Below are 19,407 nucleotides of genomic sequence, written 5' to 3'. Positions count from 1 at the left end.
TAAAGTGGCGGTCTCTGTTGGCGGTTCCCGCCAGGGTCAGAATTCCATTTCTTTTACCGCCCGCCTGTTGGCGGGTTGGCCGCCGCTTTAACACCGACCGCCAGGGTTGGAATGACCCCCATTGATTCCGAGGCATTGTCCTATGTGGATGACATATATCTCACAGACGACGTCCTCGACATTCATCTTGCGAGGGTCGATCGGATCATTTTGGGATTTGCAGACCTCGGTTACAAATTCAATTTTAAGAAAAGCAAGATAGCCTTTCTTAGTGTGTTATTCCTGGGATATGAGCTATCAAGCGAAGGGAAGAGCCTGGCCCCGCACTTTCTAGAGAAATGTGCTCAACTAAAACCTCCGAACACACTTAAGAAATTGCAGTCATTACTGGGTTTCTTCAATTTTGGCAGAACATACATTCCAGATTATGCTGAACGCATCAAGCCACTGTATGACCTAGTTCAGCCCAAATTTTCTAGCAGACACTGACCAATTGAACACACGCACATCCTTAGGGACATGCAACAGGACATGCTAGAAGCTAAACACTTACACACACACGTGACAATAAAAAGAATTTGGTCATCAGAATAATTGCTGGTGCCATAGGATTTACTTATGTCACTTTTAATGAGGATGACGTGATACCGATAGCATGTAAATCACATTTATACTCAAATGCTGAACGACGTTTTGCACCTACAGAAAAGATTCTGACGGCAGTTCAGATGGCCATCATAAAAGAGAGGCCACTTGCCCAGGGGAAACGTATTATTGTTGTCTCCCTGGTGCCGGCCTTAGAGGCTGTCACTAAAGCGAGCGTTCCTAACGCTAAGGCATTACATCCACGTTGGATTCAATGGGCAACGTCTCTGACCGCCATTGATGTCGAATATATATTCGGTCCAAGACTTCAAACACAAGAATTTCTCCAGTATGAACAAGAGTACCCGCTCCTCTAAATATCTTGCCACTAGACAGCTATCATACTATCATATACACTGACGGTTCAGCACAACCGGCTGTAGGTACTAAACATCAATACTTGGCAGCTTGCGCATCCGTGAGCGGAGTGATGGAAGATGGAGTTTTCCACCCTCACAATACCTACACGCAGACCTTAGGGGACTGCATGGCACAGTTGGCTGAGCTTAAAGCTCTTATTCTAGCGCTCGAACATACTGATACAGGAAGCCAGACTTTGATAGTCTGTGACTCATATTACATTACTGCGTCCAGTCATACAATGAATATCTCAATCATTGGAAACTGAACGGGTTTAGAGATTCTAAAGGAACACAATTAAACACAAAACATTGTGGGGGAGGGTGGCTGATCTTAAGGATAAGCTACCGTGTGTCCATGTAGTCCATACATTAGGACACCAACGTGTAGGAGTACACATTGCCGGTAATACATTGGCTGATGAAGCGGCCAAAGCATCAGTAGCTACGGCTTCTGTGGCTGCAGTGACTCGTTCTCGGACGAGATTGGATAATGAAATATTGATTGCCGTTAAAGCTTCGGCTACAGGCAAGCCCCTTCCGAAAGGATACCCTACAAACTAAACTTACCATATCAGTTCACAGAATGTTGCTTATACAACGATTCCTGGGGTTGGAGATCGAGTGATCCCCAATGAAGACCAGAGAGTAGATCTGATTACAGCAGCGCATGAGGGTGTCGCTTCTGCACATGCTGGTATACAGGCCAAGATAACAATTCTACAGCAATGCTACTGGTGGCCTGGTCTATGCAGACGAACAAAGCAGTATGTCCTTTGCTGTAACATTTGCCAGCAGATTAAGGGCTCTAATATCAAACGCCCACCGCAGAAATCCCTCTTAGTGTCCGACAAGCCATTCAGTGTGTGTACCTAGACCATTGTGGTCCCTTACAGCCTGATGGTGCATACAAATACATTTTAGTGGCTGTGGATTCCTGTTCTAGATTCCTGTGGGTATGGCCACAGCGGTCGGCTAACGCCCGGACTGTTATAAAAGATTTGCTGATCTTTATCGGTACATATGCGGTTGCAGCATTCCATTCGGACCAGGGCCCTGCATTTACCTCTAAGGCATTCAGGGACACCATGGGGACGATGGGTGTTGAACTCCATTACTCCTCACCCTACCATCCCGAGGGAAATTCGGTCGTGGAGTGGCGGAATCGTGATCTAAAGCAGTCCTTAACAGCTCGAGGATTAGGTTCAGGCCGCAGTTGGTTACACCACCTATATGGGGTCCAGAGAGCACTGAATAATCTGCCAAGACGGTCCTTGGGGGGACGTTCTCCATATGAGGTCCTCTTTGGGATACCTATGTATGTCCCAGATCTTGATGCCCCTGGTATGGTGGCAGCAGAAACACCGTTTGACATAAAAGAACGTTTCACTGTTTTACAGGAGCTTCAACAATTTTGTGATGATAAATCATCTGCAAGTGCTGCCACTTTAGGAATAAGGGAATTGGCGAAAACTTCAACTGGCTGGATTCCTAAAGTTGGGGATCTGGTTCGTGAGAAGATTGCTGTGAAGGAGTTCGGTCCATCATACAGAGCACCGGTACCGGTCTTGGGAGTAAAAGGCACCAGGACTGTCATCTTACCACCACTGTCTGGTTCCAAGACGAACAGATTAATCTCCTTTGATGACATCAAATTACACCATGTGGCCGATCCTTCACAGTAGACCAGGAGCTCCCTTGGGTGGTTCCCGATCCCCTCTCACTACCCAACAGGACATCCATCTACATAGTAGGATGAACATCACTACTACAGACTATGCAACAATGTCAACTGCTGTTCCGGACACTTCCTCGACCATGGGGAGGGCGGAAAATGAACTCTTGTTGGTTCCAGTCACATCTTCAGTGACCACCCCGGTTCAAGATTTAGCTGTATTTTACACGAACACTTCACCAACGGATGACGTTATCTACCAAGAGCCTCCACGTGCGGTGGATCAGAATACACCGGCTCCTGTGTTTGCAGAGACTACCTTTGGCTATTTCATTAACATTGATGATTCTTCTTCGGATTCATCCTCTACAGTGATTGACGATATTTCAAAAAGTAGTAAGCTGTATCAATGGCTTAAAAAGAACTATTTGATATACCCATGGAACTACTTGTGGTTCTGTTTGACATTTATTGCATTATTTTTATGGATTGGTTTTGTGACTGTTTTCTTTTTGCTCATAAATGGTCACTATATTCCTGATCGCTCCTCAGTGGAGCCTGTTGATGAAGTTTTAACACCACATCATTCTTCACATAAGGTCCAAAGGGATTTGTCCCCTGTAAATATTACGGCAATACCGATTACTGATGGGATTGTGTGGGACAAAGTTCCATTCGATATATACGGGCCTACAGAAATTATTCAAATACCATACGTGTTCAAAATTTCAATGACTGATGTAATTACACCTGATGTTGTCTCTGATGATTGGGATGTCCAAACAGTTGATTCCATGCTAACTGAAATGAAGGACTATTCCGCTTTTGAAAGTGATGATGTATATGATTATACAATGAATTATGGGGAAATGTTCTGTTATAACAATTGGGGACATCACTACCTACACCATGCCACTAGATACAGGCCTCTCTTGAACTACACACAGTGGGAACACTGTTCTACACCACTGTTGGGGAGTCCAAAGTATTATAGCGATAAATTTACATACTTTTCTGGGCATGATACAAGAAAAGCAGAGTCGTATTATTTTAAAATACCTCCGGCACAAACTAGGAAAATTTTGCTAACAGATACAAAACTGATTTATTCAGATCCCTTTGTTTCCCGGCTCTCGATTGAGGGTTACGAATACTGGAAGAGCACTATTGACTTGAAAAGCGTATGGGGAACACAAGATTGGCAAATACAGGGTAGGGAGGCTTTGTTTCGAGCATGCCTGATTCCTGTGCAAATGATTTTCTTAAATGACACTATTGAGCAGACATCCTGTCTGGGGTTAGCAAAAATTAAAGATCTGAACACGCCCAGTATCCCTACTCCGGCAAGGTTTAAACTAAAGATTGGCAACACTTCCTTAATATCACAGAGGAAAGGCTAGATGCAATGGTTAAGGCTGGTACCTATAATTTTTCACTTTCCAGTCCCGGCGGGTGGTTGGTATGGCCCACAGACACTAATGAGTGTCAAAGGCGTTTTTTGAACTCTTCAGGGGGGTTTTCAATTAACAGGCCAGACCCTCGCTTTATATCGGGTCAACTTACAAGTATAGTTACAACATACAGGTGGTCATTCTGACCTCGGCGGTAAAAGGCGCTTACCGCCGGTCAGAAGGCCGCCATAACACCGCCGCGGTAAACCGCCACGGTCATTCTGATCCGCAACCTGCAAACCGCCAAAAACCTGACAACCACAAAAGTCCGCCACACCAAAGGTCAGCGAAAAAATGGCGATGACCAAACCTCCACCGTCACGCCAACAGAAATACGCCCATACCATTCCGACCCACAAATCCACGCGGCGGTCATTCAAACGCGGTATTCCATTGGCGGTACACACCACCGCGGTCAAAATACACACACACATGAAAACTCAGCCACATTGGTCAGTTTGAAACACGCACACCTGATACACATACTAACACCACTCCCACACACCCAACACAATATAAAACACACACCCACATCACCCACAAACCCCTACGACCCGAAATTATTGACGAAGGCTAGAGAGAGAGCACAGAATAGACAATCCCACGACACAGAGGCACACACAACACCATCACCCACACAGATTCCACGCACCAAACACCACACACCACCACACGCACCACACTCATCACCACAAACGCCACCCCACACCTCATCCACACCACCCCATGGCACCCCAAAGACACCCCAGGTTCACTGACGCCGAACTGAGGGTCATGGTGGAGGAAATAGTCCGTGTAGAGCCCCAGCTTTTCGGAGCACAGGTGCAGCACACCACAATTGCCAGGAAGATGGAGCTATGGCAAAGGATAGTGGACAGGGTCAACGCGGTGGGACAGCATCAACGCAATCGGGAGGACATCAGGAAGCGCTGCAACGACCTACGGGGGAAGGTGCGTTCCATGGTATCAAGGCACAACATTGCGGTGCAGAAGACTGGCGGCGGACCCCCACCTACTCCCCCAGAATTTACAGCATGGGAGGAGGAAGTCTTGCACATCCTGCATCCTGAGGGCCTCGCAGGAGTAGGCGGAGGAATGGACTCTGGTAAGTCAAGACTTCACTACTGCTTCCCACCCCACCTGCATGCCAAATCATACCCCCACCCTCACCCCCACCCCCATCACACCAACTCCTAGCAAAAGGCTCACCATCACAACCCACCCATCCCAACACCAAGCCCTGCATGCGACCACAAAGCATGGACACCCATCACCAAAGCATGCCCACTGCACACACACATCACCCCCACAAGCCACCCTCACAAAAGCCCCCACAAGGGAATGCCTGCACTTGGGTACACGGACACCCACCCATCACACAAAATGCCACACACAGAAGCAATAACCATACCTTTATACCCCTGCAGGACCCGAACGCCACCACACCGCCACGGAGGGTCCAGAGATGTCCATCCCACCCCCAGAAGAGGCCCCCAGCGATGACAGCAGCTCTGTCTCCCTGGACCCAGATGACCAGCCCGGCCCATCGGGGACCTCTGGACAGTCGGTTCCCCACAGACAGCCACAGGCTACACCAGACCCAACCCCCTCTGGGAACACCAGCACAGCTCCCACCCAGCGCGCCCATGCCTCTGTCTCCAGGACACGTAAATCAGCGGTGTGTCCACCACTACAGGGCACCCAGGTTGACCCACCACCCCAACAACAACAGGGACCTGGGGGCAGTGGTAGTGGGCACACCGTCCAGGGGACAGGGGCCCAGGAACACAGGGGAACTGGGAGGGCTGCTGTGCGACAGGGGGGGGACAGGCCCAGGGAACCGACTCTCCAAGAGGCCCTCTCCTCCATCATGGGAGCTTACCACCACTCCCAGGAGACGATGGCGACGGTACTGGCCCGGTTCCAGGAGATCCAGGCACTGCAGGAGGAACGGTACATGGGGTTCCGAGAGGAACTGAGGAACATCGGTTCCGCAATGGGGACCATCGTCGTGGCCCTTACCCAGATAGTCACCACATTGCGGGACCATGTGGCACCCCAAAGGGCCCCTGTCACTAGCCCAGGCCAGGAACAGCCTACCACCTCCGCCGGCGCTAGTGGACAGGAGGCCCCCACACAACAACAGGCCACCAGAACCCCACCTCCTGCAGAAGAGGAACGATCTCACAAGAAGACAGAGTAGGATTGCAAGACCCCCGCCAGCCTAAGATACCCCCTGATGTCATCCCACTGTCCCACATTGTCACCCTGTCCAACCTTTAACTGCCCCTGCTCCATCCTTCCACAGGCATATGGACAATGCACCTGTGCGACTGAGAACTGGACTCTGCCATGGACATTACTCCACCCCCACCCATCACCCTTTTACAATCATGTACCTATATGTAGCACTTAAAATAAATCACTTATTGCACTTAAAATAACAGGAGTCTGCTTGTATTCTTAACAAATGTATTACACATAACGGTGCAATAATGTCCAGTTACTTTGTGATGACAACATACCAATTTCAATAAGCTTTAGTCCATGGGCAAACAAAGCTGAAGTCAGGCAGTGGGTCATACAGCTCTGAAAAGGGCAGGGAAAGTCACAAATCAGTTAACAGGAACTGGGGGGAAACACAGACAGTGGAGACGCATGAGGCCTTAAGTAAATGGAAAATGGCGTGGGTGATTCTTACCTGTGTGCTACTGAAAATCTTGTTGTATGACTGTATCCCTGTTGTCCGTGTCGTCCCCGTTGTCTTCCTCCTCTTCACTCTCCACAGGCTCCACAGCTGCTACAACACCACCATCTGGACCATCCTCCTGCAGAAAAGGCACCTGCCGTCGAAAGCAAGATTGTGAAGCATACAGCAGGCCACGATGATATGGCACACCTTCTTCGGTGAGTACATTAGGGATCCACCTGTCATATGGAGGTACCTGAACCTGGCCTTCAGGACCCCGAAGGTCCTTTCTATGATCCTCCTAGTTCGCCCATGGGCCTCATTGTACCGTTCCTCTGCCCTGGTCCGGGGATTCCTCACTGGGGTCAGTATCCACGACAGGTTGGGGTAACCAGAGTCACCAATTAGCCACAAACGGTGTCTCTGTAGCTGTTCCATCACATAAGGGATGCTGCTATTCCGCATGACATACGCGTCATGCACTGACCCAGGGAACTTGGCATTTACATGGGAGATGTACTGGTCAGCCAAACAGACCACCTGGACATTCATCGAATGATAACTTTTTCTGTTTCTGTACACCTGCTCACTTTCTTTGGGGGGAACCAAAGCCACATGGGTCCCATCAATGGTACCAATGATGTTGGGGATATGTCCAAGGGCATAGAAATCACCCTTCACTGTAGCCAATTCGCCCACCTCAGGGAAAATAATGTAGCTCCGCATGTATTTCATCAGGGCAGACAACACTCTGGACAAAACCTTAGAAAACATAGGCTGAGACATCCCAGATGATATGGCCACTGTTGTCTGAAAAGACCCACTTGCCAAAAAATGCAGTACTGACAGAACCTGCACCAGAGGGGGAATCCCTGTGGGTTGGCGGATGGGGGACATCAGGTCTGGCTCCAGCTGGGCACATAGTTCATGTATAGTTGCTCTGTCAAGCCTGTATGTATGTATAATATGTCATTCTTCCATTGTCGACAGGTCCACCAGCGGTTGGTACACAGGAGGATTCATCCTTCTCCTCGCAAGTCCCAGCGGACGGTGCCTAGGAAGGACAACATGGAGCACAGAGTCAAGCAACCCACAGGTTCGTTCACACAGCTTGCACAGTACACGAATCGCTATGCATTGAAAGGCTTGTATGAGTGGCAATGCAAGGCCTAGGCCTGTGTGACGCAGTAGAAATTATGCCATGTGGGCCCTTGAAATGGCGGCTGCCTGACCTGTGAAGTGTGACAGTGGGATGTGAGGTCACTGCGCTGGCGTGGCACACCGTGGCGGTAGGCGGTCGAAGACCGCGGCGCAAAGCCGCATTGGTTAACATTGAACCCTCTGGGTCTCAGGAGCCAATGACGATGTGCGCCGGCGGTCGCGGTACGCACCGCCGCGGGCGTGACCGCCGCGGGCGTGACCGCCATCTTCTAACTGCTTAATCACTCGAGACCTGCTCATCCACAGGAGAGGACCTATACTGCAAGTGCTGCTGTGACCTCGGTCTGGGAGATACAATGGCTGCTGCGACTGGGGAAAAAGGGCCCCTGCCTTCACTTCCAAAGAATTGGAGAAACTTGTTGATGGGGTCCTCCCCCAGTATGCGCTACTCTACGGTCCTCCAGACCAACAGGTTAGTACACAGGGTGCACGTTGAATGGGCTATGCCTGTGTTGAGTGGGGTGTATGTAAGATGGTGGGGAGGGGAGCGAATGAGGAGTGCAACGCACGAAAGATGAGAGCATGTGCCACATGGCAAGGTTGGGGAGGGGGGGGGCACTCACATTGACCAGGCAGAAAACTGATGCGATTTCCTTTACCACCCTGTACATGTCATATAGGTCAGCGCCCATCAGAAGATCGACATTTGGCGTGCCATCGCCAAGGACGTCCGGGCCCTGGGGGTCCACAACAGACGTGGCACCCACTGCCGAAAGAGGTGGGAGGACATCCGCCGCGGGACCAGAAAGACCGCTGAGTCTCTGCTGGGGATGGCCTCCCAACGTAGGAGGGGTGCCAGCCGCCAATTGACCCCCCTGATGTCCCGGATCCTGGCGGTGGCCTACCCCGATTTGGATGGGCGCGTGAGGACATCACAGCAGACACAAGGGGGTGAGTATCAGCACATTCTGCTATCTTTGCGCGCAGTGAAGGTGTCTGGGTGGGGGAGGAGGGCTGTGGCTATCTCTAGGCCAGGGCGCATTCTGTAGGCTAGGCCCCTCCGTTAGACACGGCCCTGTGCCCCCGCCCCCCACCTCTGTAGGGTGCCAAGTACAGCTATCCATGGTCCGGCCTCACCCATGTGTGCATTTGTCGTCCATAGACCTGTAGGCCTAGTCACAATAACTGAGTAGTGTACCCCGATTGCGCGGCCTAGTGCAGGGGGCTTCTGTGTCTGTCCTCTCCGACAACGGTGTTGCCAATGCATGCACTCAACCTGTCTTCATTTCTCCCCCCCCCCCATTTTCTTTGTCTTCCTGTTCATGTGGGCATTAGCATCATCAGGCGGAGGAGAAGTGGCATCGGCGCATGAGGGAGCTGCATCTCACATGGCCCCGGAGGGCCATACAACAGACTCGGAGTACACCAGTGAGACGGAGGGCGAGTGGAGCTCCACAACGGGGACCTGTGGAGATGTCAGCGACACCGACACGTCCTCGGAAGGGAGCTCCCTAGCGGTGGCGGCAACATCCGTGCCCACCGCCACAACAGGTACAGCCGCCACCCAGCGCACCAGCCCCGCCCTCCCAGCAGCCCCTCAGCCTTCGCTTCGTGCCCGCTCGCTCAGGAAGACGGGCATCTCCTTCGCCCCAGGCACCTCAGGCCCTGCCCCAGTTACCCCTGCTGCCCTCAGTGAGGAGGTCATTGACCTCCTCAGGACACTCATTGTTGGGCAGTCTACCCTTTTGAATGCCATCCAGGGTGTAGAAAGGGAGGTGCATCGGAGCAATGCATACCTGGAGGGCATTCATTCGGGTCAGGCTGCCCATCAGCGATCGTTCAACGCTCTGGCCTCAGCACTGACGGCAGCCATTGTCCCTGTCTCCAGCCTCCCTCTTCTGACTCCCTCCACCCAGTCCCAGTCTCCTGTTCCTCTGCCTATCCCATCCACACCATCAGACCAGCCTGCACACACCTCTACACCCAAGGCCAGCTCATCCAGACATAAGCACCACAGATCCCACAAGCATTCACCCAAGCAACATCCAGATGCAGACATGCCAACAGTCACTACCACCTCTGTGTCCCCCACCTCCTCATCTCCCTCCTCCCTCCCTGTGATGTCTCCACTCACACCTGCATGCACACCACCATCAGCCAGTACTTCCATCACCAGCACACCCTCCATTACAGTCCGCACACGTGCAGTCACCACCCCCACTGCCATTTACACGTCCCCTGTGTCCTCTCCCAGTGTGTCTGTCACCCCCTCTTCCAAAGCACACAAACGCAGGCAGCCACCCACCCAACAGCCATCCACCTCACGACAGCCTCCGTCACAAGCACCTGCACCCAAAGACAGCACACTTGACTCTCCTACAACCACATCCTCTTCCTCCACTCCCATACCCACTACAACTACCCGTCCCTGTCCTTCCCAAGTCCTTTTCCTTTCCAACCTTGAGCTCGTTCCAATCACTGACCCACCCCCTCCATCTGGTAAGAGTAAAAAAAGCACCTCAGCCACCACCAGCCCTGCATCTACTGTGACCATAGTGCAGGGCTATTGGAGTCCACCAGCTCCTAGGGCAGGAACATCGGCCAGCAGCAAGATGACAGCCAGCCCACCCCCTGGGAAGAGGACAAAAAAAAAGAAGGGCCGGCGCGACAAGCCTGAGACGGCTGCCACCAAGGACAGTAGCCTTGCCCCGTCACCTGCCACATCATCAAAGGGAGGCAAGGGCCACAGAGCTTCAGCGAAGGAGGGCAAGGGCAGCAGGGCGGAGAAGTCAGGCAGCAGGCGAGCTGCCCAGGAGGGCCCCCCAGCCCCATTCCGGTTGTGACGGACGACACCCACGGGCCCAGGACTCCATCACAGGAGGGCCCCGCGACCGCAAGGTCGGATGGCGACTGAGCGGGAAGTCTTGGCCAGGTCTGGCTCCCTAGAAACACAGGACAAGCACTGCTGAACAGGGCCCCGCCGGGAGAAGCACCGCTGAACAGGGCCCCGCCGGGAGAAGCACCGCTGAACAGGGCCCCGCCGGGAGAAGCACCGCTGAACAGGGCCCCGCCGGGAGAAGCACCGCTGAACAGGGCCCCGCCGTGACAAGAACCGCTGAACAGGGGCCCACCGGGAGAAGCACCGCTGAACAGGGACCCGCCGGGAGAAGCACCACTGAACAGGGGCCCGCCGTGACAAGAACCGCTGAACAGGGGCCCGCCGGGAGAAGCACTGCTGAACAGGGGCCCGCCGTGACAAGAATCGCTGAACAGGGGCCCGCCGTGACAAGAACCGCTGAACAGGGGGCCCGCCGGGAGAAGCACCGCTGAACAGGGGCCCGCCGTGACAAGAACCGCTGAACAGGGGCCCGCCGTGACAAGAACCGCTGAACAGGGGCCCAACGTGACAAGAACCGCTCCTCTCAAGGGCCGCTCGGCTGGGCCATTCATCTCAAGCACCGCTCCGCTGGGCCCCGCCGTCTCTGCACCGCTCCGCTGGGCCATTCATCTCAAGCACCGCTCCGCTGGGCCCTTCATCTCAAGCACCGCTCCGCTGGGCCCTTCCTGTCAAGCACCGCTCCGCTGGGCCCTTCATCTCAAGCACCGCTCCGCTGGGCCATTCGTCTCAAGCACCGCTCCGCTGGGCCCCGCTGTCTCTGCGCCGCTCCGCTGGGCCATTCTTCTCAAGCCCCGCTCCGCTGGGCCATTCATCTCAAGCACCGCTCCGCTGGGCCATTCATCTCAAGCACCACTCCGCTGAGCCCTTCCTGTCAAGCACCGCTCCGCTGGGCCCTTCATCTCAAGCACCGCTCCGCTGGGCCATTCATCTCAAGCACCGCTCCGCTGGGCCCCGCCGTCTCTGCACCGCTCCGCTGGGCCATTCATCTCAAGCACCGCTCCGCTGGGCCATTCATCTCAAGCACCGCTCTGCTGGGCAACGCCGTCTCAAGCACCGCTGGCCCATTGACAGTGCCGGTTCTGTGTCGAGCAGGGCTTCACGAAGCACTCTGGGCACCATGCCTCCTCCATTAACAGTGGAGTCAGTAATCCATCTGATGGACTGTGGCTTGGCACTTCCCAGGATGGAACAGTGGGCAAGCCACCCACTGTAGAGACTTGAGTGACTGTGGCTTTGCACTCCCCAGGATGGCACAGTGGGCAAGCCACCCACTGTAGAGACTTGTGAGACTGTGGCTTTGCACTCCCCAGGATGGGACAGTGGGCATGGAGGCACCTCGTGGATCTGGCGTCGTGGACTCATGTGGCTGAGGTGCCCCCCTTCCCTTCCCCCTGAGGTGCCTGTAGTTTTATCATCTGATGCCCCAGCAGTGTTCTCTCCAATGGTATCTGGTCTCCTGTGTGGGCTTTGCCCATGTGTTAGAGCACATTGGCCCACAGACTATGGAACTTTGACAGAATGTGCAGGACTTATTGCCTATGTATATATTTTTGACTATGTTCATTCCTTATTTTGTATCATTCATATAGCATATTTCCCATACCTTCAGTGGAGCTATTTATACATATATTTTATAGATCATTTTAATTGTGTCTTTGCATTATTCCGGTGGGTTTGGGGGGTGTCACTCTGACTTGTTGCTCTGCATTGGGGTGTAGGTATTTGGGTTGGGGGGGTGGGTGTATGGCGCATGTGTGTGCCCGTAAGCTTTCCTCCTCCCCCCTCCCCTGTGTCTTAGGTGCAGTACTCACCGTTGTCGTCTGCGCCGGCGTTCGTACTCCTGGTAGATGAGCAGGTAGACAATAGCTGGTAGGATGTTTAATTCGGGTTCCATGCTGTCCTCCTTCCTCGTGGAGTGTGTAGAGGTGAGCGTTTTCCCGTTCGTGGTCTGTTTCCGCCGTGTTTTTATCGGCGGGGCTCCCGCCCCGGAAAAGGTGGCGGATTGGTGAGTTGTGATAGGGTGGGCGGTACATTGTCTGCCGCCTGCCTGTTGGCGGTGAGTGCCGCGCTGTTTGTCTGTCCCGCCGTGGCGGTCGGAGTGTTAAAGTGGCGGCCTGTGTTGGCAGTTCCCGCCAGGGTCAGAATACCTTTTTTTTGACCGCCTGCCTGTTGGCGGGTTGGCCGCCGCTTTATCACCGACCGCCAGGGTCGGAATGACCCCCACAGTGTGGGTAAGCTGTGCCAGCAATGGGTGCAAACGAACATGTTAGCCGCAGTTAAGAAACACCTGAACACTCTTTCTGAAAATATAGACTTGCAGGATTTTCTGCTGGGTCCTAGAAAACAGCGCTCGAAAAGGTTTTTATATGCTATGTACAATGAAATTTGGAAACTTTCCCAAATTGAGGCTGCTGCACGTTTAAGGCAACTAGATAAGGAAAATTTGGAAAAAACATTAGCTGTTGTCAACAATGGCATGAATACACTGTCCAACAGGATTTATTCACTATCAAATATAGTGTCGTCTGCTATTGATATCACTCAGACAGCCTTGTCCCGGTTATATCATGGGCAAACACAGCTACGTTCCATCATGCAGCTAGGTTGGACATTACAGACACTGAAAAGTGGCCACATTCCATGGAAGTATATTAATGGGAGTGAATTCTTCACTGCTTTTAATTTTTCCAAGGAACAAGAGACAATGGCTAAAAGGGAGGCTAGTTTCACCCTGCTTCAAGTAGAGAAATTAGATAAGTTGCCCTTCATGGTAGCAGAGAGTCCTTCAACTATCTGGCTCTTACACGCATTATTAATTTACCGATTTTGACCTTTCGTTTCTCGAGCTGCCTGAAACATCTTGCAGTTGGACGATATGAGCAACTAGGAGATAGCTTTATTAAGAAAGAGTGGGAGTTGCCCTTTGACTATAGATGTCTGAATGGCGAAAGGGAGGTCTTTCTTAGCGGAAGCGAATGTGAGACTGCTGTTCGTCATTCTATGATATGCAAACAGGTGTCTCGTCACGGTCTTTGCAATGCGGGGGTCGCAAATTTGGCCTGTTTTCTGAAGGGTACTCCCGTCCCCTTGATTCGTCTGGTGTTTCATGTACTTTCCAATGGAAGTTATGTTGTACTGAACTATCAAAGTTGTTGCGGCATGCGACCCGGAATTGCCTACGCAATCTTGGTCTCAAAGGTCGTTACGTGTTGTGGACATGTTTTGTTTCCCCCCACACGAGAGATTAAAGTATCTGACATGTGGCCCCACATAGATACTATTAATGTGAACTATGACAAGCTGAGTAGGCTAAAGGCGCTATTGTTTCAAAAACAGGTCGCCTTGACATCCGCAAAGGAGACGTATGCTCTCCAGATTGCGAGATCATCAGCCGAGATACAATCCCTTTTAAATACCGATTTCCCCAAACACTTTGGAGAACTGGTATCCAGAATATTCAATGCTTCAAGCACCACTGGGATTGTCCATTTCTTTAAGGCTGTCTGGTCTGGTTTCGTGTCCATCTTCCAGACTGTCTTCTGAGTCATCCCATCAGCCATCCATTCTCTCTTTTCAAGTGTGTTTGGTGGCTTTCCGATTATTTTGGCTTTAATTGGCGGACTACTACTGCTATTTCTTCTGATTCGCAGTGGTTGTTTCTTTCCAGCAACACAGAGCAATGGAGCCGCTCCCACCAACTCCACTGTGCCGTGAGCGCATGGTTCGGATCTTCGGTGCGCCTTTGCTGGTGGAACTGGAGCGTGACTGGTCGTTGTCATTTCGGCCCCTTCTCTGGTGCGTACAACCAGTCTTCCGCTGCATATGGTGTCTCGTTGAACATCTGCCTACGGTCTGTCTTGCTGTTGCACCGACATCTCCTGTGGACCACGAACTGCTGATGTCCCCGTTGAGGGTTCATACACGGTCATGCCCCTTGAGACTGAGGTTGCTCCGCGAGGCCACCTATGAGCCTTCCGTTTTGAGATCTACCATGGATGAGGACACTGCAATGGATAACGATACACCAGGAAATACGGCTCACTTCTGCTCTGTGGATCCGTTTGTCCGCCCAGCACTCGACTTAACATCGGAAGATGTTGACTCATTTTTTAGGTCCTTGGTTGGTGACTTCGATTACATTCTTCAAGATCATGCGTATAACAAATAATTTGATGAATTGACTTGCCATTCCCGATTCCAAATTATGCATTTAAATTGACATTTGCTGTTGCACGCTGTACTTGTCATTGTTGACATTAACATCTCTGTATGTATTTTAACATATTTGTTTTAACATATCTTTTAACACATGCTAAAGCTTTTTTAGCTTGTTTTTTTGCTTTTAGCTTTTAGTTCAGAAGCAAGTTTTAGCATTTGGGTTCCTGTACCTTCGTCATACCTGTTACGGCAATGGGGATGGTGTAGTGAATCCTAGTTCGTTTTAATGGGATAACAGGAGTTAGCTTAGCCTCTGGCTTGTAGACTCGTGCCCCCGTCACCTAGTGACTTTTAACCTACTTAGCTTGCTCTGTCTCAGCCCATTTAATTATTTATCTCTTCTAAGATGGCTGCCTTGTTTATAGTTAGGCCACTTGTTATGGGTAACATTATCAGTGTCACCGCGCTAAGGCGTCAAGATCAAGCACCAAAGACAAACAAACAGTAGGTGTTCACACTTAGGGATTTTCCCTCTCTATACTTTTGAGGGATTGTTGATATTAATTGCTGTCCCAAGCATGTCTATTATCTATTGTTTAGGAACACACCTACGTCAGGGGACCTTGTAGATCTGTATAAATACATCACACTTTAGACAGATAATCAGAGGGATTCCGACCAGAGAGCATTGCCACCATCGCTGATACCGATGCTGCAGTCGTCTTGACGCTGACACAGTCTTCGTGTCCCTGCGGAGTCTGAGATAGAGACCTCATTCCAAGGTAACAAGGGTTGGGGGCTCCTCTCATGGACATGGCATTGGCAGATTAGGTTTAACAAACCCAGCTCTCCTTTAGGTAGGAGGTTAGGCCTTTTCACATTAGGGTATTAGGGCATATTACATCTCATATATCTTTTCTATGTATTGCAAGATGGTGGGGGTCTTTGTAATAATGACTCTCGTCTTCACAATACTGTTTCTTGCTTTATTCATTATCCTAATCATTGCAGCCCATGCAACTTATCACAAATTGCAGTTATGTTAAATAAAAACTATTGTAACTTTACTGCATCTGTATCATTGCCTGTGTTTGTATGAGACATAATATATCTGTGATAAAAGGGTAATCTCCGTTTAACCACGACACTCCCTGAGATATCTTATTTTCGAGTCCATGCGTAAACGGCTGCCATAAATCACCTTTTACTATTGTGTTTCTGGTGAGGTGCTGCTAGTGAGCTGGTAAGGTTGGGACAACAGTTGCGACTTGTTGTAGGAAAGACGCAGTCGCCTACAAACAAAAGTACTGTCATCCTTAAACCAGCAGTCTTGCTCAGAGCAAGAGTCCAAACTACGACACTAATGGCCAATCAACAAACAGCCCCTCCTTTCTACCCTCTGCCACTTCCTTCTGCAGCTTTTCAAAAACTACTTTGTGGTGTTTCCGGCATCAGTCACAAATTCTGAGCCCATTTCATATCCCAAGGGCCATCATACCCTATTCTGAACCCCGTTTAAAACCCTTCAAACAACAAAGTAGAAAGATCTTGTTGTTTGTAATGTTGTAAACAGTAAAGTAAAATCTCAAAGTTCACATCATGCTCTTATCCATAGATGCCGAGAAGCAGTTTGATTGCGTCCACTGGCCATACCTGATGGTGACTCCAGCCTTTTTTGTCTTCGGGGAACGCTTTGGCTCCCCAGGGCCATGGTGAGAGTTAACAGTCATACTGCCTTCACATTCCCCATCAGTCGGGGGCACAAAACAGTGCTGCCCCTTGCCTCCCCTATTGTTTGGCTGTATATTGAGTCATTTACTCAAAGGATATGTGACAATCCAGACATCACTGGAGTTTGATTTGGAGGGGAAGAACACATAATTAGTCTTTACGCAGACAACCTATTAGTAGCCCTTGACAGCCCCCTTAGCTCTCTCTCTTTTCAGGGAAGTGGATATCTTTAGAGATGCACCTGGCTTCTGCCTCAATATTCACAAATCACAGGCCCTCAACCTCAAGGTCCCACACAACTGTGAGGTGCAGCTCTCTTACCGCCTTCCCATACAATGGGCAGAGAAATTGATAGCATACCTAGGCATTCCACTGGTGAAATCAATAGCCGCTACTGCAGCACTCACCTATAGGCAGCTTTTCCAACAAGTTGTCAAGAATAGCCGCCATCAAAATGATGATCCTCCCAAAGAGTCTGTTCCTTTTACATACCTCCCCAGTGGCTCCATCCACAGAGACTGTTTAGTCCCTGCAAAGGGCCCTTCACAACTTGGTGTGGGCTGATAAGCGCCCCCGTATGACCAGAGATCTGAGCCACCGACCATCGGCGGAGAGGGATTTGGGCATCCCAAATCTTCAAATGTACTACCAGGCAGGACAACTTTGCTGTATGATAGAATGGTCATGGCTGGAATCAGAAAACCACTGGCGGTTCATGGACTGAGCTATTGCGGGCATGCATCTTTAGAGGATCCCATTCCTGAAAAGTCTGTAAAGGCCTAGAGGCCTCTACTCCTCCCCTGTCACAGGTTCGCTGCTTTGTGTGTGGGATACAATAGCCACATGTAAGGCCTAACTACATTTCCTTTGCCTCTCACACCTATCATTGGCAACACAGACATCACCCTGGGTATGGACCAAGTCGCATTTTGCCTGTGGCAGGAAGTCGGCTGCCAGTCAATGGGTCACTTTTGATGAGGAAGGCCTCATTCCTTTTGAATGCCTGAGAGGATCTTAAGACCTACCAGAGACAGAATGAATACACTACAAGAAGACTCGGCATTGGCTTACTAACCCCACCAACCAAACCACAGCAGGCCATCCCTTGATGACCTATTAGCGATGGCTTATATCCAAATCTAGCGATAAGCACCTCATAACTGAACTCTGGCATTTTTCTGCATGTGTCCCCATCCCCCAAAGTCTCCAGCTAAACACGATGGGAACTAGAAATTGGAAGGCAGCTCTCACCTAAGGAATGGAGTGAGATATATCACAGGATGTGTCACATGGCTAGCAACACAACAAGCATAGAGACAGCTGCTAAAATCACGTCTTATTGGATTACACAAGGACAACTCCACATGTAGCCCATACTGCTGGTGTCAATGCGGCCAACCTGACACCCTCCTCCATATATTAAAGGACTGTCCTAAAATTGCACACTTTTGGGAAGCTGTGCTGAAAGACATAGATAACTGTGTAAATACTACTTTACCTCAATTCTCGGCATACACAATCTTGGGCCATCCAAACACTCTCATGTACCCACTCAAATCTCACAGAGGCTGTCAAATTAGCATCACCCTGGGAGCACCCCATCTAATGATCCAGGCTCAATGGGGGACAGATAGAATCCCTTCACACTTAGCATGGCTTCAACGCCTATGGCATGTCCTAGGGATGGAGAAGCTATCCCTAGGGTTAACATCTGAAGGAGAAGCCAATTGAGGTCTATGGAAACCATACCTAACAAAGAATTGACTTGCCCTAAGTATCTGTGACTTCTCTGTCTTTAAGAGGAGTAATTGTGGCCCCCACTGACATGGTTACCTGGACAGCGAAAATAGACATAGCTTGAGCACTAAGTTATTGACCGCAAGCGGCATGAGTTCCCTGGGAAGGAGGGTCGTGTGGAAGGACGACAGGGGTTTCATGGGATGTTGCTTTGTCTTTTGTTGTTTTACGTCTCTTTTGCCCCTTCTGTAGCCCGTCTCATAGCATCCCATCGGCTGCTGGTTGTAGATGGGTGTAGGTTTATTTGACTAAACTACTTAATAAAATAGAGTTAAACTATAGAATCTCAAGGTTATCTGGAATAGGAGCCTTTTCCTATGGTACCCTCACTGTCTCAACCTGCTTGCACATGTCTTGGCCTCCTTTGTCCCCCATTGCCCCTAAGCCTCTCTGAGTACTCCTTGTAAGACTAGGTGCTTCTTCCTGGATTTTGAGATTTCATTCCTAAATCTGTGGTATGCCCTGTTGCAAGCACATTTCTTAATGTCCCAAAATGCTCCAATCTGTGAAGCTTGTCCGCTACAATAACCACACTCCCCTCCCTGAGTGGGCTGTCCCTTAAAGGGCTGGTAACCTACTGGCACCCTGCTTGCCATATATTTTGTTGATGCAGGTCTTCTACATGTCTAGTGGAGCCACAAATAAGAAACCAGCTCACCCCAATTAACCGCAGCATAATCAGCCAAGCTTGCCTGCCCTAAATGACTCATTTTAGGAAACCAAAGTTAATCCTCCAAATGTGATCTGTGCCTTGCTTATAACATCTATATACTTGTAAAGTGCCACACAGTACTCCTGAAACCTTCCACAATACACAATTACATAAACAAGGTAAGCTACTA

This window comes from Pleurodeles waltl, chromosome 4_2, assembly GCF_031143425.1.
Source record: "Pleurodeles waltl isolate 20211129_DDA chromosome 4_2, aPleWal1.hap1.20221129, whole genome shotgun sequence".
NCBI lineage: Eukaryota > Metazoa > Chordata > Amphibia > Caudata > Salamandridae > Pleurodeles > Pleurodeles waltl.
Note: the sequence above shows the minus strand (reverse complement) of the source record.